Source organism: Chrysoperla carnea, chromosome 3 (assembly GCF_905475395.1).
Source record: "Chrysoperla carnea chromosome 3, inChrCarn1.1, whole genome shotgun sequence".
NCBI classification, from domain to species: domain Eukaryota; kingdom Metazoa; phylum Arthropoda; class Insecta; order Neuroptera; family Chrysopidae; genus Chrysoperla; species Chrysoperla carnea.
Genome location: NC_058339.1, coordinates 59,554,503 through 59,578,793, shown reverse-complemented (window position 1 = coordinate 59,578,793; position 24,291 = coordinate 59,554,503). Strand labels below are relative to the sequence as shown.

The 24,291-nt window shown below is 29.0% G+C and overlaps 1 protein-coding gene and 1 long non-coding RNA gene across 2 annotated transcripts in view; both read left to right on the top strand.

The window, feature by feature from the left end:
- LOC123295523 (Krueppel-like factor 7) overlaps nucleotides 1-24,291 on the top strand; it is an 832,728-nt gene that overhangs the window by 746,598 nt on the left and 61,839 nt on the right. The window lies entirely within an intron of this gene.
- LOC123295525 lies at nucleotides 2,326-11,380 on the top strand. The gene is made up of 3 exons (XR_006535151.1): nucleotides 2,326-2,335; nucleotides 5,509-5,512; nucleotides 11,318-11,380. It is a non-coding gene; the product is annotated as an uncharacterized LOC123295525 (long non-coding RNA).

The window sequence follows — 24,291 nt, the reverse complement described above, 5'->3', positions numbered from 1 at the left end:
TAGGTTTTTTCTACTAAAACTATTTTAAATAGTAATAAAACTATATTATTCTCTACTTTTCAGTAGTGTTTTAAAAGGTGAATCGCAGCATAGAGTATTACCATAATGCCATTGCTCTAAATTAACCAAAAATTTTAATCTTGAATTTAAAATAGGTCTTTTATTCTTATTTTAGTCATCAACTGTTATTTTCCTTTCTTTCTATTTGTAAATTTATCCTTCTCATTTTCGTAGTTATTGATGTTATCCAAAAACTGATTTCCCCCGATGTTTTAGCTCGATAACAAACATCTTTTGAAGCAACAACAAAGCATCAAACTCTCATAATACTTTTTACTCAAAACATATCATGGAGGTAGAATGCTGGTGAGCTCACTTTTACACAGAATGAAATAAAATTTTGAGTAATAATAATAATGGGGTTTAACATCTGTTTCTCCACCACGTCTTTAACAGAGACTACCCACATCATTATTTTTTATTTTTATTGATTTGTTAAACTACATCCGAATATACAATTAATTTTATGATGGGGGTGGAGTCCGGTTACTTCGTTCTTATCCAGACGACAGTGTGATCAATTAACCTCTCCATCAACTATTTTTGTTAACACTGCCGCTTAACTCTTTACGTCTTAACCCGCTCGGCTACTGAGGCGATTAAAATATTGAGTAGACGTTAATAATCGTTCTTTTGAAAATGGCATAGTTCAAAATTTACCCGTCAATTAAAAAAGATATTCGCTTTCAATTTCGGAACTTTTTGCATGGGTTGGACGATTATAATTATCTTTCATTAAAAACCTAATGTAACTAATTCTTGTTACAACATTCTGTTTGTATCAACCCCACTAATCGTCAAAATAAAATATACCAAATTCCTATGGAGCTTTATTCATGTATGTATGTTTTATTTCATTTTATGGTAAAATTTAAGATAAATTTATCTCTGTTGTGCCTGAATGGTGGTGTAGTAGATATGTATGAAAATGAATAGGATAATTTTAATTTAAAATTAGTACTTATTAAAATTGTATTAAATTGTGTTTTATGTTGGTGACATTGATGATAAAAATATTAGTCTAAATGAAAATTAACACCTACTATTTCATTCATTAATTTTCATTTCTTTTTATGTACATTTCAAATTTATTTAAATTATGATTTAGGTGCATATTAAACATATCACCATATCGTTTGCTAAAATAGGAACAGGGAGTACAATTTTGTTCAAAATATAGCATACATTTTAAAATTTATTGTTCGGAATTTGGAATTTGCACGAAAAAAAATCCATCCAAGATGGAGATTCGTCGTGGTTGTAATATCAGATATGTTCTACTTGATGTGTTGCATCCAAAAATTTCAATAACTCCGGGGAAGCTTTTCGGCATGGCTGCATCGCAAGACATAAACTATCATGAAGTCATGGGCTTATCTTCCACTCACACAACATTTTGTGCACCTACCTTCAATGAAAGGGTAGAATATAGGTTTTAAGCTGGTCTACAAAATTTGGTGTAAAGTGGGGAAAGAGTAAAAATACGAAGAAAAATACGTTACGTGTTTTATTGTAAATACTGAAAACATCCACCAGTAGGAATTCTCTTATAGTTTTTTGCGATAAGAGCATTATTAACCTACGCAAGCAAAACTTGCAAAACAATTGCGTAGCACTAGTTGAGAAATCCCTGAGGTACGTTAATAAAGCGTTATCATACGGATATCTAACAAAACTTTATCTTCTTTTCAAATAAACGGTTTTTATGATTTAATGAGTATCGAGAAAGATAGAACATTAAAAAAGGTAATATAGTAACTAATATAGTAAGGTAATATAGTAAGTGTTAGTTTAAATTTTTGCAGTAATTTGGCTAATTTGATTGGTTGAAAATGCATTTGGTTATGCAAATGCGTGCGGCAATAATGTATTTTGCTTGGGATAACTAATTCTTATAGCACGGACATAGATAAAATATATAAACTGGCAACTTCCAATTCAAGCAATTCACTTTATATGTTGTCATAAATTATTTATTTCGATTTTTTTATTTTCAATATGACTTTTTCGTCCACCTGTATTGTTTCAAATGTTTTATTATAGAAATTCATTTGATGATGATTTGTAATATTTATTTTATTATTTATAATGTAAAATAATAATTTAATTGAATATTTATTTTTTAACCGACTTCAAAAAGGAAAAGGTTCTCAATTCGATTGTTTTTTTTTTTTATATTTGTTATCCCAAAACTTTCGACTGGGTAAATCGATTTGGATATTTTTTTATTTGAAAGCTGATGCTTCATTATTTCAATTTGGTTTCAATTGGTGATGTCTTATTTCAATTTGGTCTAGTTTTGACAATGGCATTCATGAGAAAACCATATAAGTCCTAAATTTGCATTAAGTATATGCGCGACAAATGGATGAATCGATTTTGATGATTCTTTTTTTATTTGATAGCTGGTGCTTCCCTGTTGTCCCATTTCAATTTGGTTTAGTTTTGACAAAGGCATATATGAGAAAACCATATGAGTCTTTAATTTGCATTTAGTATGCGCGCGGCAAATGGTGTTGGTGCTTCCCGTGTTGTTCCACGGGAAGCACCAGCTTTCAAAAGAATCAAAATCGATTCACCCAGTCGAAAGTTCTGAGGTAGCAAACATTAGAAAAAAAATACAGTCGAATCCAAAAATAACAATAATTGTAACTACATTATATTTTTTTAATTTTTAGTGCATATTTATGTGTTCTGGATTTTTTTTTTTTGAAGTCGGTTTTTTTTTTTTTGTTAAAAGTTTTTTTTTTATTAAATAAATACATTCATTGCACCACGCACACTTCATTATCAACTATACATATAGAAAATTCAATTAATATTTTTAAATGAATACAATTGTTGTTTATTAATCTGAAATTTGTTACAATATTTATTTATAATCATTTTAAATCATCTTGTTTTTGATTTGATTGAAAATATAAAATATTTATTATGTGTTTATCTCACGTTTACTATTTTATACAGGAATGTATTCAAAGATTTTAAACTATATCATAATAAGTAAATATTTTAGATAACTTAAAACTATACTTTCGAATACATGGAGTTATTTAAATTTTTCTTTCTGTTTATACTTGGAAAAGTTTTCTTACTGTAGAGTAATATTGCACATATACAGTAAGCAAAATACTCAGTTATTTCAATCAAACTCCTTTTAAGTACATTTATTTATCGCTATTTTTATTTATTTAAAAATATGTTTCGATTTTACAAAGCTTTTGTTAGAAAACATTCAATTTGGCTCAGATCGATTGTATTGGAAAAATAATTTTGCCACGCGATAATCCGAGAAAAGAATCAGGAAGAACAGGCTAAAACTAGCTTTCAGCGACGTTGAATAAGTAGATAAATATTACGAAACTATAGTAATTTACAGCAAAACTGTTCAAATGTACGAATGAACCTAGTCATTCATACATTTGAATATTCTATATACCACTAATGCTTTTTCAAAAGTATGCTTACGACTGCCATATTAACTGCTTGACGTTATTAGTTATTTTTCCTATTCGAAAACCAATAAATAAACGATATATTAAAGGTTTAAAGTTTGTAAATCTAATCTAAAGTTCACATTCTCTTTTTTCGACGATATTTACAAAACGATAAAAATAACCGAACTGAAATTTTTATACCATGTATATCAAGGAAATATATCAAGGTATACTAAGTTTAGTCCCAAGTTTATAACGCTTAAAAATATTGATGCTATGAATAAAAGTTTCAACTCAAAAACGAAAAAGATATCAAGTTGAAGTTTTTACAGCGTGCTCAGGTCGTAAAAAGTGAAGTCGAGTTCATAAATAAACAACATAAGACAATTGGGTCTTGGGTCCGTACGACTCATCTTGTAAACCGTTAGAGATAGAACAAAAATTTAAATGTAAGAAATATTTCTTATAAAAAAATAAATATCTTTTGTAATGTTTTTTTCAAAAGCATCACCGTTTACCCGTGGCATGTATTTATGTTTGGCTATCTCTCTTACGTACAAACGATTTCGTAATCAATACTGTATATACATGGTATTTCAACAGTTAATGGTATTTCAAGTCAATTGTTTGTTTTCACTTGTTATAATGTATTCTTAGCCTAAAACCATTCATCAATCGGACAGTGATCATCATAAGAAAAAGACGAAAAGGAAAACCTGTTGTTTGAAACATTATTTCATTTTCAAGTTAGATCAAAGTCATAAATAGTCATACACAAAATTTTATCGAAATATCGTTTCAGTAATTTGTTATTATAACATTTTTTTAATGGAATACAATCCTTATTTTCATTTACTATATTATTTTATACATGTAAATATTAAAATACATACACAGTTGTTGATTATTCTAGTATTAATAGTTAAATATTTTGATTAATTATTGTTATTATTTACATAATAATAATTACAAATAAGCTATTAATTTCACAAACAAAATGCCAGATTGATTAGTTTTTTGTCCTATGCTTAGTCAGTTATGGTTAATTCTTTATATTTATTGAACGGTTAAATCTTTTCAATTCTTTTTATTTTTTACTTTCATATGATATGTTTTATTGATGGCATAAAGAAAAGCTAAAGAATGGAAATTTTATATTGAAATGTTGTTGTTTAACATTAGGTATTTTTCTCTTATAACAATAATTTTTTTTTCTTTACTTTTCAGGTAAGACTGTTTCTATCATCTATCAATTTTCCATAAAGGTCGGTGATATATTTGTTATATCTTTTTTGAACAAAACTTTGCTACCATAGAATTTATACATTTAAGTAATTGACTGTCTAAATTGAAAGCGTTTTTACGACAAAGTATAACTAAGTACGTCATTATATCTCTGGCGGTATATGATAACGTTACGTGTAGCGTTGAGACTGCCCTCTTTCATGGGCCGCTGTAACCATTGGTGTATCTCGTTATTATACGCAAAAATTTATAGCTCCTCACACTTATTGAGGCAAGAAATTAAATTTTCCAATAGTTAAAAATGGCCTGGAAGAATCTATTAGGCCTTAATATGCAGTGTCCTCATCTAATCTACAAAAAAAATTTTCAGTAGTACATTCCTTTAACATGGTTTGGTAGGTATTTGATCGCTCACAAAAGCTTTAATTTGACGGAAATCCGCTTTTTTATCAATACATTAATTAAGGCGATAATTAAATAACAAAAATGAAAATAGTTTTATTTGACAATTAATTAAAAAGGATGTTTTTGTGCAACAAAGTTGCGATTCTCTGACAATGAACATATCCTCTTTTATGCCGTTCTGGACAAAACTTTTTTTGTTTTTGTAATTTAAGTATCTTCATAATGGAATAACCGAAAACGGATATTCGTCTAATTGTAACTTGCAAAGGTGATAGAAGACTTTTGTAGTCTCGTTAAAGAAAACGCTCCATTAACATGAATATAGTCGTCCTAAAAAAAGTTTACATACATCGATTTATAGAAGCGTCCTTATCCATGGCAATGTATGGTTATAGGCGCTGGGCCTAGCCCCCAAACCATCAAATACACAGAGTGTTAAAAAAGTTCGAGACCCCCCCTGAATTGTAGAAAGTGACCAAGACAAAAGTCTAAGGATTTCGCTCATGCAATCAAATCTTTTTAAATGAGACTTAAATGATTTAATAATTAAATAAATCCACAATAAAAGTATTAGAATAATATTTCTGAATGGTTTTCTTAACTTTGCATTGAAGTACAAAGAAAAAAACAAAAAACAATACATTTCACAATCAGACGTTTTCAAATCACTGTTCGTATCGGACTTTTGTTCTAGAGCAATACGTACGTACTTTTTTTCATTAATTTCTTTCCAAATGCTGCGATAACTTTTATAATGAAGTACTACTGAATAAATAATCAATTTAAAAAAAAAACGACTTGATCTTGACATGGGCAAGGCTAAGGTGAAATACAACACCACCATTAAATTAGGAGATAAATCTTGAACTTTTTGAACAACCTGTATATTTCTTATCCTAAATAAAACATCGGAATAATTTCAAATTCGAATAATATTCCCTTCTTCTGTAAATGAAATGAAATGATATCTTGTACAAATTTAAAATATCATCTAAATTAACTATTGCAACATAGAGAACATGTTATTATAAGTGTCCATAATAGATCCTTACAAACTTCTCTATCTGTCTCTGTATGCGCATTGTATTGTATAATATAAATTTTAGTTTGAATATTAGAAATGTTAATAGTATGCAAATTATGAATAGGATAGTAGAAATCTAGGAATGTGTCCTGTCGTGTCGTCTTGTCTCATATATATTATCTAGTTAGTTAAATTGTGTAATATGTCTTTGTATAAATTGTTCTAATAATATGTAGATATGGTTCATGAATTAACTAACTAAAGCTTTAAATGACGATGGACCTCATATACAAAACAATTTAATACAGGTCATAAAATTATTTTCAAAAACCTTTGAATGTCAAATAGATATTTTAAAAATTTGGTAAGGTCGTAAATAAAATTAAAAAGGAGCATAATCGAGAATTTAAATCTAAATCAATTTATTTAAATCGTAAAAAAACAACAGTGGTTTATGGAATGACTACTGCACCATGGTAGAACTAGACAACGTATGATCTTATGCAGGTAGTTCTAGTTTAAGAATATTTTATAGGTACTCAGCGCCTACACTATTCCGTTCGAGCTGTATTTGCAATGTAAACCATCCTCCTCGTCCTCAATCGAGCATACCTTGTCTAATTCTACCAAAACTATATCCATTAAAAGAGCAAGTAGTTTTTATTAAATAGTTCATCCATATGTTTGAATAGTATTATTGTAAGTATGGTTTTTTTAATATCTATTAATTAATTTATTCAACCACTGTTGAAAGTAAGTTTTGTCCTATTATCGTAATTCTATTTAAAAGTTGATTGAAATACCAAATGAAAAAATCCAGCAAAATCTCTATCCAGAAGAAACATTTCGTATAAATCATTAAAATATTGTTCTTTATTTATGTTTTATTTCGGTTAAAATCCGGATCCTCCCATAAAAAGAGAAAATACTGAATCCTGTCAAGAACGACTAGTTCCACTCTACGTAGTCTGAAACTAAATGGCAAAGAAAAAAAAATTATGAAAAAGAAAAAGTAAATGGTCTAGGCTTATTCTCCTAAAGGAAGGTGGCAGAGGACGGGGAGAAGTAGACGATGCCTGTGGTCTAGTTACAGCTTTCGGCCTGAGAGCTAGCTAGAGATACATTTAAGATTTACATGAGTATATCGCAAAATAAGAGTCAAGTTAAGGAGGTTCATCAGAGAGTTCGAAGTTGATATGAGTTTTGAGCTCAATTCTTATGCAGTTTTACACCATTGAGAGGTTGGGCTAAGGATTAAATGTGGGCTTATGTATCAAAGAACCATCAACCTCAAAATCAAATATATTGTGTGAATTTGACCTATGCTTGAAATTCAAAAAAAGGCTTCAAGAAAAATGTTGAGTGTGTGGGCGCACGTCCTACGCAAACATTAAACTTGACCTAGGTTTTCAAGCTCAATAAAGAAGTGACTCTACTCCAAAACTGGTAATCGATAGATGAACACTTTAAATTAGAAAGTTGTTATTGATTAAAACAGTAACATTTTTTGTTCGAAACATTTATCCGCAAACCGTACAGTTAAGGCAAAAACGGAGTGAAAATGTGTACCCGAAATTGATTCTTGCATTCTTCGAAAAAGATTTTCCCATAAATCAATAAAAATGGTTTCTTTTTCTATAAAGCCCATTTTTGTCCAAATTGAATGAACAAACGCATAAAAAGAAAGATTTTTGCTATCAATTAGTGCCTAAACTATTCGGCTTACAAAAAAATGTTTTAAACAAAAAATGTTTACGTATTTGTAAAGAACAACTTTATAACTTAAAGCGTTCATCTTATGTTTGTCAGTTATGAATCAGAATGAGGTTTTAATTGAACCTGAAAACTTCGAATTCGATGTCGGTCTACGGTATGTGCCTTTGAGCTAAACATTTTTCTTTTGAAGTATTTTTCTCGATTAAATTTATATACCGAGTTTCAACAATATGTCTACTTAAAAAAAACACACTGTATTCCTTCCATAAAGTTCCTTTGATAAATACTAAACTTTCAAAAGAAACTTTATGGCCGGACTATTTATTATATTACTTGTATACAATTACTTAACTTTTATACAAGATAGAAATTAATGCATTATACATTTAGAGAATTATGGATCATTCAAACTTCAGTGCATAATTGAATGTAACATTGTCGTTTTCTTCAAACACTTTTAAGAAGACAAGTTCTACTATCTATGTATGTATGTATGTATGTATATGTAATGTTGGATGATAGATAAGCTATAGTTTGCTTGTTAGTTTGTTAGCTTCTAAATAGCACCAGATGTATTTGAGAGTTAATATTGTAATATGTAGAACAATCCAATGTTCGTTAGCTGTACTTCTTTGCATTATGATTTTGCATCAGTTGGTACTATTGGTTTCAAATTTGTATGTACTTTTAGTATATGTAATATTTACATATTGCATTCGGATCTACAGTTAAAGACATTTAGGAAGACTTTCAAAGGTTAAAAACTCCGTAATATCAATTAATTAGTTAAGTTAATTTATTTTAGAGTGTCTGTCCTGGGGTGGGATACACTTAGACCATAGGGTCCGTTGTGATACCGAAAAAGGGTTAGCCCATCCCCGGCCACTACTCCATAAACCATTTGGAGCTATTTCAGAACAGCAGGAGAGCTTTAGGATCGACGGACCCCAGGTCAATTAATTTGTTAAGTTCTCATAAATACAGCATTCATTTAACATTAGCCGTAACACGATAATTTCAAAACGAAAAAAGATTGCGAACTCAAACAAATATGAATAGAATGAATTTAAATATCAGCGATTTTCTATCAAAATAAACAGCGTTAATTAACAGATAAGAAAAAGTCGCATTGTCTGCATTATATCCGATTTCATCGTTCCCCGTTATTTTGTGATAAAAGTGACTATTCGAGCAGAAAATCGAGCGATTTATTTTCATTTTTCACTAAGAAGATATTTAAAATAGTTTTAATAAATCTTTCTTTCCTGAAAATCGAGTGTCTATATATTTACGTTTCAAATCACGGCATAGATTTAGTCAATAAGAATTGAAATATAATAAAAAAAGTTTTATTGAATATTCTTATACTAGAAAGATTTGAAACTTTGTCTTGGCTAAATTTCATCGTAATTTGGTTAGCAATTAAAATTAATATACTACACACTTTCGCATTTATTAACCCCCAAACTTAAAAAAAGGAGTGTTATAAGTTTGAACGCTATGTGTGTATGTTCTGTTTGTGGCATCGTAGCGCCTTAACCGATTTACCGATTTTAATTGTTTTTAAATTTTGTAAATTTCACTTGTCATATGAGTACAAATGAATTATTTCGCGTATTGTAAGTTTATATTTATATAAATCATGAACTATAAATGAATAATATCTGTCTTTCACTGTAGTACTGTAGTTGTGCAACATTATATTATAGTTTTGCATTTTGGTTTTTGTTTTTATGAATACATTTAGAGTATAATTTGACACTTTCATGTACATTATAATTACATGTTTCTTGTATATAAAGTATAAAGTCACACATATAACATCAAAAAAATAGTAGATACATTTTAATTAAATTTTACATAGAACACAACAAACTTCACTATAATTTACTTTTAATATTATTTTAATATCAAATTTAATAAAATCACTCGCTCGTATGTTGGTTTATATTAAGTTTTTTCAAAATTGAAGTTACCATATATCAAATTAATTTTAAACTGGAATTTGTAGGATTCTTAGTGGTTCTAATAACCTAATTTGGCGTATTTGAACATGCGGTGCTGGAAAAATTATACACACACTATAAAATATTACTGAATTGAAGTAAAAGCCTTTCATTGGCTGTTGATATTGTTATAACAAGTAAATATTTCAAGTTAACGTTCTCAATACTTAATTCAAGAAAATAAATATTTGATTACATAATATACCCAGTAAATCTTTTCTTAAATCAAGACAAGCCGTGGATAAAGTATGGTGTGACCCTTGAGGTCCATACGAATAACTTACCAGCATAATAAAAAGTTATAAAAAATTTAAAGAAACAAAAACTCGACCGACTCGAACAAATGTAAATAAATAAATTTTTATAGAAATTTTTACCTAAAAAAAATTATTTGACCCTGTAGTTTCTGAGAAGCGCCTAAAACTGTTTACGAAAGGTGACCCGCATATCAACAGGGAATTATTCTTCCCTCAAAATATCTCATACATTATTGTATTGGCAAATAACTTAGTTCAAAAGAAAGTCTCTAGAGGAATCTCATCCGGAAAGATGATTTTGTTTTTTATTAACTTGCTTGTTAAATTGAAGATTATGACTGTTGTTACGCATGTGACTTTCATGACTCCAAATTTATATAAAAATAATGAAGCAAGCCATATGAATGTTTTTCATTTTTCTTAAGCAAAATCAATTATTTGCAACAATTTCACAGCTAATTAGAAACAAACAAAAGCATTAAAAATACCAAAAATAAAACTGGCAATAAAAATAGAAATAAAACTCATTTATGAAAAAAATGTAAAACAATTTTTTATAAATAATGATATTAATAATAATAATAATATCACAATAACAACATACCCACTAAAATATTCACCTTCCTCCCATATTTGCCTCATTCTTCACATGTAAAACCGTTCTCATGTTTCTACAGAATATTTGTGCTTCTTTTCGTACGCTGGCGCTGTTAAACATGATAAATAAATAAATATAACATTTATTTAAGTTGTACAAATATACATATTTATATGCATAAATAAAATAAGATATATGAGACGAAGATTCAGAAGGATGAAAAGAAAAAGAAAGGATAAATATCTCTGTAAGTGTGTACGGGTGGGAATGTTTGTGTGCGTATAGATAGGGTGACCTATTCAAATGAAATGAATCATAATAATAAGCTATATGAGAATATTTTTAAGATCTCAACGCCATATAGTTAAAAAAATAAACTTTTTAACAGGTCTCTAGCTGATCATTTTCATTGAATACAAATATTATAGAACGATTATACTATTCGTTGTTATATTCATTTATTTTGTAGAAATTTTGTATTGTTGTGCTTAAAGCCTGCTTTTCATAGCTGATTCCTTTCGTTATTTAAAAATAATGCTCTCCTGTGCTGTTGGTATTTGTAATTTTAGACTTTTCTTGTAAATTTTGTACTTTATCGTATTATGTCTATTTCTTGTAAAATGGATTAAACAGACTTTTATTCTTGATGTGTGAATTGTTGCCGAAAATCCCAGTTTAGCCATCCAAATTTCCCTTCGGTTCATTTATTTCCCATTCTTTTGTACTTGTACAAATATAGCCAATCTAAATTATTTAATCGAAGGTAATCACTATAAATAGAATTAACTATCATTATGGTGAAACCGAACATCTGTCTTACATTCTATATCTATAAAGTGACCTATAATAATGTTCAAATTTAAATCGGTCGGTAGATAGATTCTTTCTTAGTAGGATTGTTGAATTGAGGTATGCAATCGATCATTGACTTTTTTCTCTTTCGTCTGTTTTGTGAGAAAATATAACAGATAGAAATATTTTGAATATTTTAAAAAATTTCGTCCAAGGAAGAAAACTTTATTTTTGCGTTTCTATTAATCTTTTGTAAGACACAGTTTCAACATCAAATGTTTGAAATAATTTTCAAAAGACATGCCCGCTAGGTGTCCTGCCACATATGGTGCAAGTCATATATACCATGGCTCTTATGCCTATCATAAGAGCCATCTTTCAACTCATTTTGAATATTATTTATTTTCTCAGCCACAAAAAAGCGGGGACCACTCTGTGACTAGAATGACGAAGAATATAAAATAAATGAGATACAATCCCTTTTACTCGTTTTTTTTTTTTGGGCTTCACCGTCTTCGTTTATGTTATTTTATGTAGCTGTTGTGTTGTGTATAAACATCCTATGTTTTGATGATGGTTTAAGGTACCTTTTGTACATACACAACAACGTGATGGTCGGGAATAAATATCCCATGGGAGTAGGTACCTAGTACAATACTGCCTACTTCTTTCTTTCTTTTTTTTTACTCTTTATTTTTATTTGGGCCTATAAACATACAGAATGTTTCTAAGAGGTAATCAAAACTTTTTTTAGTGATTTTTAACGATTATAAATATGTCCAGTAAATCGGGTGCATATCCCACGGGATGCATACAGTATATTCAAGTATCTTTTTTCGACTCTTTTTCTGCTGTCAGTTGTTTGCGTATCAATAAAAATTCATTTATCTCAAAGACAATAATAAAAACAATCCTCGGAAAAAATATTTCCTTAATATTTTTAGCAGAATTTTGCCACTAGTTTAAAACTATATTTTTTTATCCAAATCTTTCATTGTCTTGCATTTATACAAGATTCCCTCTTCTTCTATACAATATTCTTGAAAAAAATTGAATCAAGTTTTTTAATCTGAAATGTTTGTATATATGGAACTGTTTTCCTCAATTCTAAAACAAAAAAAGTTATCAAAACATCAATTCATACCTCGGATATATGTTATAGTACGAAAGTTCGTAACTTTTTCGTGAGTTTATTTTAAGACGGCTTACTTTCGGATACTTCTTTCTTTATTAAGGATGACATTAGGGATGAAATATGCCTTGCATTTGACAGCGGCCCCATAAATTAACACTGGAAGTCAACCTAATTGTCTGTCAGGCAATTAAAATAAGTTCTTTAATAATTTAATAAAACCTCATTAAAAGTGCAATAAGCTCTAAAATTTTTTGAATACGTTTTTTTTTATTGTCAGAATAATGTCCGGCCTGGTGTAAGCAACCGCACAGGCTAGTAATTATAATTTAGTTAGCTAAAAAGACATGAAAAATAATTAAATATTACTTTAAAATGATTAATGTGCCACTGTAAACATAGTTTACGCAAACGCTCTCAGGCACTAGGTGTAATTCATTCTTTACCAATTTCCATATTTAGATTATTTCAATGTTCTCCATGGAAGCACTCTATATAATATATGCGTGCTTTAATATTCCGCTCTATGACGATGAAAAAATTGTATAGTTGTTTGCTATTCAACATGTTTAAATGCCTACTCTATTTTCTCCTTTTTATTTGACTGACAATGGTGAATGCTATTTTCATCATCATCGCATAAGGCTATGCTATAATACTCATATACGGCGGTGGTGATTCTCTTGTTCATATCTATTTGTCTCCAAATTATGCTTGGGTAAAAGCACTGTGTATGTATGTCTGTATTATACAATAGGCCTTTAAGCCTGTTATATATGTGTATAAGAGAAAGCACAGCTTATAAAATAAAGTGGAGACATTAGTCTTCTCTTAATTATGATATAGCTCAACCATTTTTATGTACAACTTTTTGCTGCGAAGCTTTTCTCTTACATTACCTTAGTCGGTGCATCATGTATGGGATAGGATAGTACCAGGGCTCAAAAATAAATTTACAGGAGTACTTAAGCCATTTTTTAGATTCAGCTATGGAAATTGTCTGGTCTCATAAAACTTTTATTATTAACATTTTTTTTAATTAGATATAAAACAACTATCGATATAAACGTGTGATCCACGATACAAGATGTGTGACTCACCGTACAAAATGTACCATGGCATTTTTCTTAAAAGTGTCCTATTTTCTGATTGACCAGCACCAGATCCAACTAATATTTTTTACGATTCGGGTTTTCCATTTATACTACAGTTACTGGATATTATTTATTGGATAATCCATAAAAAAAGGAAAAATAATTGTCGAATTGTCAAATTTAATGCGTTTCTATTATCACATACCAGTGGTACATTATATTGGTGATCTAACGTTCGTAGGTTTGCGCTTTTTCAAAAGTTTAAGGTGGTTTTAAACTGGCATAAAACATGACCACCAGTAAGCAATGAATGAACTTTCAAATACAAGAGAGTCAACTTATAAATACATTTTCCAAATGCATTGTCATTTTCTCGATAGCTTTACATTCGCCCTATAAGAAACTTGAATCTTCATTATAGTTGCTATTCCAAAGATAGCAATAACTGCCGAATACACACATACGGTGAATCAAAGTACAAATGTATCCGAGGTCCTTTACTTTACCCTATATTTTTTTTGTCTTTATCATTCATTGTGTCACATTCACAGGACGTCATGTCACTCTTACAGTAATTCTTCTTTACCCTTGCATATAAATATTAACCGTTGTTAATATTTCAATTTATTATACTTTACGGTGGTTACTTTGGTAGGTAGTTAGATGCGTGCTTTCTTTGTATTATTTTATTTTTTATTTTTGTTATTTACAAAAAAAAAGGCTTTAAGTGTGTTTTTATATTATATTTATTTTTCAACAATTATTCTACTTTTTACTTTTATTTTATTTTATGGATATTGTTATAATCTTTATATCGTTTGAATGATACATTTTTTAAGAAGGAAAATATTAAAAATGTTATCAAAATTTTAATGTTTTTTTAATGATCAAATAATCCTCTTTTCACTATCGTGCAGCTCTATAAAATTCTGTTTTATGATAACGTAAATATCAACGGTTTTGACTGGCTCAAATTTTCCATTTACAATATTTTTATTTTACCAAACTTTTAAAAGCAAGACAATACATATCTTTCCATTTCTGTAAACTTTAAATTTGTAAAAAATTGTACTAATTTCAAAACAGCAAATCATTTTGGATAGTTATGCGCCTTTTCTTTTAAGAATAAGATAAAGATATAGATTAAGATAGCTTAAATCAAAAGTCAAAAAAAGGAACAAGCAGTTTTCTAGTGAAAATTTGAAACTTATAATTCCAAAATCATCTTACGTGTAAACAAAAGCAAGCATAGATAACGCAAAAAGTGGCTCAAAAGTAAAATAAATTAAAGAAATTGAAGAAAAAAAATGAAATAAATGAGTTTGAAGACGAATGATGAAAACGAAAATGTCTAAAAAACAATTTTTTTTTTCTTTCTAATAAAAGGTACTTTTGCATCTAAATCAGGCATGGGCAAACGTGGATTAGAGAAGACACTCATACTTCTGTACTAATACCAAAAACACGAGTAAGACAGAGAGACAGCATTTTTTTTTCTACCTATCTCATTACTATAAGAGAAACTGAGATAGGTAGACGAGTCGTATACCCGTCTCGCTCCCTCCTCTATGAGCAATGCGGACTTGGATAAAGAGACACACAATGAAGTAATAACAATGGCGACTTCGACTTAAAATAACTCGCCCATGCCTGATCTAAATAGTCTTTTGAATCATTTTTGAACATAAAAAACTCTTCATTATATTTTGTCCGGAAATTTGGTATTTATTATCCACTGTGAATCGGTAGATAAACTAGAAAGTCGGGAGTAGAAGATGAAAAATTTAAATAAATATCCTTCAGATAATTGAAGATTGCTCAGAACTGTCGAATTTATCTGAAAATGACACATATAATCAAAAAATCTCTTTTATTACTGAAGTCTGGAGAATATAGTTGATATCAGAAATCGGGGAAACTACATAATTTCTGGAACCTCTCTATCAAATCTGATTAGAAGCCAATTCTACGAATAATAATTATATGTACATATATTTTTCTCTGCATGTATTTTATGTACATAGTTCAAGCATTAATAGCATAGACAGGTTATTTAACCAATTTACTAAGTGAATTTTTATCTTGATTTGTCTCAAAATAGATTAATTAGTTTTATGCAATATAATTAAAACCAACAATTTTTTTTGCTTAGCATCTTATTGCTGCAATAACATTTATAGAAAGAAATCCATTTATAGTGGTTTAAAATTCCACCTTTTTTTTACAATGTAGTAATATTTATACCGCAGTTTTATACCACGTATAGTAAAATGTATTTATATACTCTTATAGTAAGTACACAGTGTTCGTTAACACAATATCATTATCACAAGTCTTTATTTTCTATTCAATTTGCATATAAAATGGTGTACAACTGTTAAACATGTCAACTAGATAACACCTACACTATTAAATGTCATTTACGTGTGGTATCTACACTTAGTAGAACTAGAAGAGAACTAACTTTACATAATGTTTAACGTCTGTGCTGTGTTGGTTGGTATAAAAAATAAAAATGAATGTTTTACAAAAAAAAAATTTACACAATATGATTATATGAAAAAAATTTTTATACATCGTTAAGTATGAAGGATATTTAAACGTTGATGGTTCTGATATAAGAGAGAAAATAGTATTTTATTACTTAGTTCTAAAATATAGGTGCATATTGTAATTAGCAAATCTATTGTTACTACTCTCAAGTCGGCTTAAGTGGGTCAGTTGGTTAAAGAATTCGCACATCCCGTTCACGGTATGTCCTGAGCTATGTGCTCGATTTTTGCTGTAGCAACGTCGCAATTTGCGATGGATTGGTGTAGTAAAATAGTCTACCTTGATTGAGGATTAAGAAATTTTGCATTCGCAGGCAGTTTCAAAAATTAGCGCCCTCCGTAATAAAAATCTGTCAATAAAGACCTTTATTCTTACTTCTTTAGTTTCAAGTTCTTTATTTCTTAGAACCTGTAAAATACATTTGTTGTTCGAGTTGTTGTAACATTAAAAAAGCACTTTTCAAAATTCCTAGAACACATCGTTACTAACATACTTGCTCTATTTTGAACTTAGTCAATGTTCAAATTGCTCAAATTCCTCAAAAGCAAAATTTACTTTAGAATTACAATGCAATTCTCGCCTCTTCTGAAGTTCTATCTATCACTAGACATACTGAATGTTTCTCGGCCAGATAATGAAGAAGTAATGCCCAGGGCAGATTCATTTACTGTGAGCTTTCTCTGCCGTATCCTCTTTGAGTTTCAAGGGTCAGTATTTAATTACAAATGTTGTCAAAATCAGATCAAGCGTTCCACAGATTAAGAGTTCTGTTTTCTAATTTATTTATGTTAAATCCGAATCCATACTTCCCAATGAGCAGAATTGCTGACCATACAGCGGACGTATAGCAATCTAGACCATGCCACACCTCGATTTATAAAAATAATAATTTAAGTTGCTACAAGTAAGGAAAATTGCACACACTTCAAGTGTTTTGCAAATTTCATTTTGCAAATAAGATTATTTTTGTTGCAATTTATACCTATGCTGCCTTTTGAGTTCCAGGATCCTGAAAAACTAAATCCATAATAAAAATAAGAACCATGAGTATAATACCAAATACAGTTGAAATCATAACATTTAACATAGATAATTTTCTTGAATATCGTCACTTCTCTGTCTTCTATGTTGCTAAAATAAAATTTTCCTAAGAATTAAGGAAATTTTGTAAATAAAAAAATTGAAAGTTCTTATAAAACAATAAATAATACATAGCAATACTTCTAATGGCACGCAGCCTAATTCCCGTAGTTTTATTTCATACCAAAAGGTATCGCATAAAAAAATTAAATTCCTATAAAAAAATTAAATTCCTATTCCATTTCGATAGCTTTCGTGCCATTATCTCTGGCCAAATTTGAATAATATCTCTATCTCTATCTCTATCTCTATCTCTATCTCTATCTCTATCTCTATCTCTATCTCTATCTCTATCTCTATCTCTATCTCTATCTCTATCTCTATCTCTATCTCTATCTCTATCTCTATCTCTATCTCTATCTCTATCTCTATCTCTATCTCTATCTCTATCTCTATCTCTATCTCTATCTCTATCTCTATCTCTATCTCTATCTCTATCTCTATCTCTATCTCTATCTCTATCTCTATCTCTATCTCTATCTCTATCTCTATCTCTATCTCTATCTCTATCTCTATCTCTATCTCTATCTCTATCTCTATCCCTATCCCTATCTCTATCTCTATCTCTATCTCTATCTCTTATATATTATATATTATAAATGCGAAAGTTATCATGTTTGTTTGTTTGTTACGCTTTCACGCTAAAACTAGCGAGTGCTTTTTAATGAAACTGTACAGCAATATATCTCATACTTATGAGCACATGAGATATAACTTATAAAGATATGTTAATAAAAAATAAAAAAATTTAAAAATTAATTTATTTTGACATAACCATAACTTACAGATTTCTGTGAAAGTAGTCATTTGACATTACCATAAATTACAGATTTCTGTAAAAATAGTCAATATAAAATATTTCACGGCCACTTTTTCTGATCCTTACCATTATTTCGAGTGTTATAGAAAGGGGATAAGCAAGAGCAATCTTTATCAATCGTTACTTTTAAACCCAGCGAAGCGGGTGGGTATCCACTCTAGTATTGTTATAATTTCAACTAGTTATTTTTCTTCTTCTAACATTAACCTATAGTTTTTCAAATGTTCATATATTTTTTTAAATGCACAATTACAAACAAACGAACATATAAAATGTATTCCATAAATTCCCCAATCGAATATTGTTTTTAAAATGCTTCAAATTATGAAAATGCTCTTAATTTATTTATGAAAATATTATAGACATATATTTGATTGTATACTTGTTTTAGCAGTAAATGGATATTATATTTTTCATTTATATGGAACGAACGAGCATATACGTATTCTATGTATATGGAATTTAATTGAATTATATCGGGAATTATTTTTTATTGTTTTGGGAATTAAAAAATATTTTATAAATATATTTTTTAATGAATAAATAAAATAAAATGCATTTTCTAGGAAAATATGAAAAGTCTTTAAAAATATGCATTTTTTTACTTCTATATACACACTGAATTTGTTTGAAACATTTTTTCGTAAATATCACTGTTTACCCGTGTGGGCGCAAATTAGGCGTAAATTGTATAGTATGTTTTATATGGAAATATCAGTTATGTATGTGTGACATGTATGTATGTGTAATGTGGTAGAGTAATCAACACTATCTATGCATGGTATTTCAACAATTAACTCAGTAAATTGTTTGTTTTCACTTGTTTATTTATCCTTCCTTTTAGAATTCCTCGATAATCATGTGTTTCACCTTCATGCTTCACATTATTTTTATGCAACACATTACTTTTTAATTCGTTTGAAATTGTTTGATTTAACCTGATTTTAGGTTGGTATTTTTTTCTTTGTATAGAGGTCAAGTGGCGTTTACAAGATTTTATTTTTAAATAACCGTTGATGATCATCGTTGATAGAATAAAAGGTTTTACAATTTTTAATTAAAAGATGTATGATTTTTATTTTAAAGCGTTTTGTTTATTATGAGTGGAAACGATTGAAAAATATAAATTATTGTTTGATTAATTGGATTAACAAAAAATAAAATTATTTTATTAAATTTGATAAAAAATAATACATTTAACTTTCAAGAATCCACGAGTGACGAGAAGATTTGATCCATTATTTAATGAATCCAATACTTTTAAATATCTTAAATTTCATTTTTTATTTATGATTTTGTGTTTCATTAACCTTTTGACAACTGCTCTTCAAGCGAATTACTTTCAGTGTTTAAAAATTTTACTTTAACTGCAATTCATTCCATTTTAACAACTATATCATTTATTGAAACATTATAGTGTATTTATTTCAAGTGCCAAATTATGTTTTTTAATTATTAAAATTTAACGAGTGTTGAAATAAGTACTTTAAAAAACATAATTCAAAAATAAATAACATTTTATAAACATTTTGTAATACTCTCTTGACACCAAACATTTCAATTATCGTATTTAAAATGTGAAAATATGTTTCAATCAACGAAAAACTTTCAAGTATTTGTCCATTGATTTTGATTTTGCGTATAAAAATATTTGCACGATTATTTTAGAAATGTAACAAAATCACGAGCTCAAAGTTTTTTTGTTGTTATTAAGAATTCAATTTCAATATTGGATTAATAGTTTTTAAGCTTTGCGAAATAATAATGTCTTCAAGGATAGATATTATTCGTAAAAAGTACAGAAGTACAAAGGAATGCCAAAAATGGATGTTTCCGCACAATTTTTTCCTCCGAAACTCTCTATGTACTTTTTGTGACTATTTTGAACGAATTAGACATCTTTAATTTGAATGCTTACTTTATTTTTAAAACAAGTGAAAACAAACAATTGACTAAGTTAATTGTTGAAATACCATGTATAGACTGTGTTGATTACACTGTCACATACACATACATACATGTCCCAAGAAAAAATGTTTACAAAAAAAGGTTTCAAACAAAAGTTGTTTATTTTTTTATAAGGAACATTTTTTACACTCAAACTTTTGTTCTATCTTTAACGGTTTACAAGACGGGTCATACGGACCCAAGACCCAATTGACCTATGTTGCTCATTTACGAACTCGACCTCACTTTTTACGTCCTCAGCACGCTATATATATTTCAGCTTGATATCTCTCTTCGTTTTTGAGTAATCTTGATGACAGACGGACAGACGACAGACGACAGGACAGACAACCGGAAATAGTTTAATTAGATGATTTTGTCAAAACCTATACCAAAATTTTATTATAGCATCAATTTTTTTAAGCGTTACAAACTTGGGATTAAATTTAGTATACCTTGGTATATTTCATATACATGGTATAAAAAGTTTGTAAATTAAAAATTATTTTCCTCCTTTTCATATATATATAAATTTCAATATTTATTTCCGAATAGGAAATTTGTTCAAAGGTAATATACGATTTCATTTCAATTTAATCTGTTTAAGTCTGTATCTTTTCGGATGTTCAAAGTAAAATATTAAACGGTATAAATTATATTGCGGGTTTATAAATATCACCTTCTTATCCTTTATTTTTAAATACACCATATTTAAAAATTTGCCGACGTTGGTTTATCAACAAAATAATATGGAATGGAAAATTCGTGTTTTGGTACTGGAAATAAAAAAATTTTAATAAAAAATACTTTTTAAGGGACAAGCTTTTATTGTACTTAAAAGTAGAAAATAATTTTATGTATGAGTCACTCATACCCCACTAATTGTAAAAGCTTGAGTCGCTCAATTTAATATGTCAAAAATGAATAAGAACGCCTCATCTACTCCACATGTCTAACTATTTTTCGATTCATTCTTGATATTAAGCGCTTCAAGCTTTTACAAATAGTCAGGTATGAGTGACTCATGGATAAAATTATTTTCAACTTTTTAATACAATAAAAGCTTGTCCCTTAAACAGTATGTATATATCAAATATGGTGGAAGCGATGGGAAAATCAAGACGCCACAACCTTACCATGCATCAAACCGAGCAGTGGATCAAATTTGACTTGCAAGATTTGATTACAGACAGACAACGGGACAGTTGAAACTAAATAAAAGCTTGTAAAATATTTTAAGTATCTCGGCAACCCTAAAAGCTGTGAGTTGTATGTTTAATATTCAGTTTTTAAATATATCTATTCATAATGACACCACTAGAAATCATATAACCTTAATATATATATAAATATTTTCTTATTATTTAAAAAGTCCTAATTAGGAAAGAGAAACGATTAACAGAAATCTAATACGATACTTTATTAAATACCCAGTGGGATAGTTATTGTAATGGGTCCGATTTTGCAAATTGCTAATTTAGACATATCTCCACGTTTCAAGGCCGTTAGAGTCGAATAGTATGGTTTTAAAAGAAGTGTGTGCACATGTATGTATGTATGTATGTATGTTCGGATGCAATTTTCGTCTCGCAAATCTCCAGAGCAAATGATGATATTGGCATGGAACCAGTTTCATTTAACGCATAATTATGTAACTAAGACCTGATAAGTTTTGAAAATCGGTCAAGTCCTTTTTTTGTACCGAATGAAAAATTGTATTATTGTCACTGTTATCACTTATCATTTATATAGTTTTAACTTCATGGGGGGGGGGGTGCAGTGGGTGAAGCCCCCCCTGAGGGGTCTACGGAAAAATGAAAAAAACAATTTTTACAAAAAAAAATTATTAAAGCATATAATATTTCTTTATGCTTTCCTCTGGGAAGTTAGTCGTGTGGACCTTTCGGGTCGAATTTGGCCCGCATTTTGACTTAGTGATTGTCATGTGAACAGGCTCTCACAGTTTTTAAGATCTCTGTATACTTTAATTTATTGTATCGACATGTAAATGATTGACTAACCACAGCAATGAAATATAGTTTAAAGCTACAGGGATCAATTCATTCACTGACTCGACTGATTGATTCGTTATGCATCAGATCGTTCGATAATATTTACTTTATTTTAGTTTCCACGTAGTGCATTAATTATGGAATTTCAGATACGATGTATGCTAGTTGGTTCGATAAAAGCATATATCGCAATAAACGTAACGGAGAATTATAATATACATTTTCCTATCTAATTGAACTGAAAATAGCATTCGTTTACTATCCGGTCATATACGTAGTTCCAATATAAAACTCTTTTACCTGCGGTATACAGAATAGGGAAGAGGAATGTACGATTTTGAAAATGCTGTAAAAAGAAATTTTGTCATTTGTTTATTATATTTTATTTTGTTATTTATTTATTTTAGGTATTTTTTACAGTTATTTTTGACAGCCTTAAATTACATGAAAATTAGAAATCAGTAATAATGTTCTCCTTTCGTTTATCACAATTTGCTTATAATTTTTTCAGCTATAATTGAACGGTGGATATTCTTCCAGTGCGCTTCCGCTGTGTTTTATCCCAGAAATATTGAAGGAGAAAAAGAGCGGATTCGCTAAGAAGTGGTTTTAATCCTATTTGTAATACTGCGTTACTTTCACAACTATTTGTTTATGTTGTTTATAATGGTAAAGAGAAAATTTCACTTCATTAAGTTTTCAAAATCGTACAATGCTCTACCCCATCTTTTATAATAAAAGCAACTCATACGAGAAAATATATACTGTTATATTTTTATTTTAAGGTAATAATTACTTTATTGAAAAATTAGTTTCTAACTTTATTTTAAAGCTGAAACGTTTTAGTAAATTTATCCTGAATCCCTATCCATTTTTACGTATTACTTAATAAATTGCCATTTTCTTTTTTCAATTTTAGCTAAATTTTACCGCAACAAACCATTCTCTCTTATATAAGGAATAAGTTTATTCGATTCTATTCGATTTTATTCATAAAATTCTGGTCTTTGACGTGCTTTTAATACTAGACAGAGTTGTCTTCTTATCAGCTCTTTGTCGTAACTCCAATCAAAGAGAAGATATATCTACAAAATTGAAATAATTGCAGGGACTGCATTTCGAAACTTGGAAAGATAAAGGTAACAATAAACCTATGTTCTTCTATGCAATAATCTTTGCCAATCCGTCTTGAAAATATACTCGTAACTTTTCTTAAAACTTTGGGGGAGTACCTCTCCCCTTCGATTGAAGATAGTTGGTTGAAATTTGATGCATAATACGGTTAGATAATTTACTATCTGCCTGTCCAAGTTTCGCAATCTAACGAAAAGCCTCTCCGAAGTCATTTCAATTTTTGGAGTTGTTAGGGTTTGAAAAATTTTGGTAAAACGGTATATAGGACGGTATATCTATGACTGGTACTTTAATCTTGACTCAGCTATCTCGCATGGATTTTCCGATGCGTCTCCCGAACCATTGTATAGAGTGTATAACATTAATACATTCACAGCAAAATGCTTTCGAATCTTAACATCATTACCGTGATGACAAAGTTGCAAATATGATAATTGTTTTATAATAATATTCGAATTTGTGATTCGTTATCTTTATAATAATATTATGCATATCATCTGTTCTAACTATCTTAAGTCTTAGAAATTTAATAATGTATATAATTTGATCGATATTTAAATTGGAAGTTTAAAACATATACAACAAAGTATGACTTGTGGAATAACAATCTGTTATTAAATAATAATCCGCTTATGAACATTTCATATAGTTTGTTAGAAATATAAACAACATGAAACAACTGTATAAATTATCTCAAGTTTTATTGTCTCTACAAAATGTACCATTTGAAAATTCTTTGAAGGTAGAAGTCAAACGAGGAATTGAAACATATATTTTACAATTTGTGTTAGCACATTATAGTAAAATGAAACAAAAACCGCTCCGAAACCATAATTCACCATCAAAATTGAAAAAATATATATGATTTAATTTGTGTCTCCAAGTCAGTGCTACATCCTTAATTAGTCGTGCAATATGG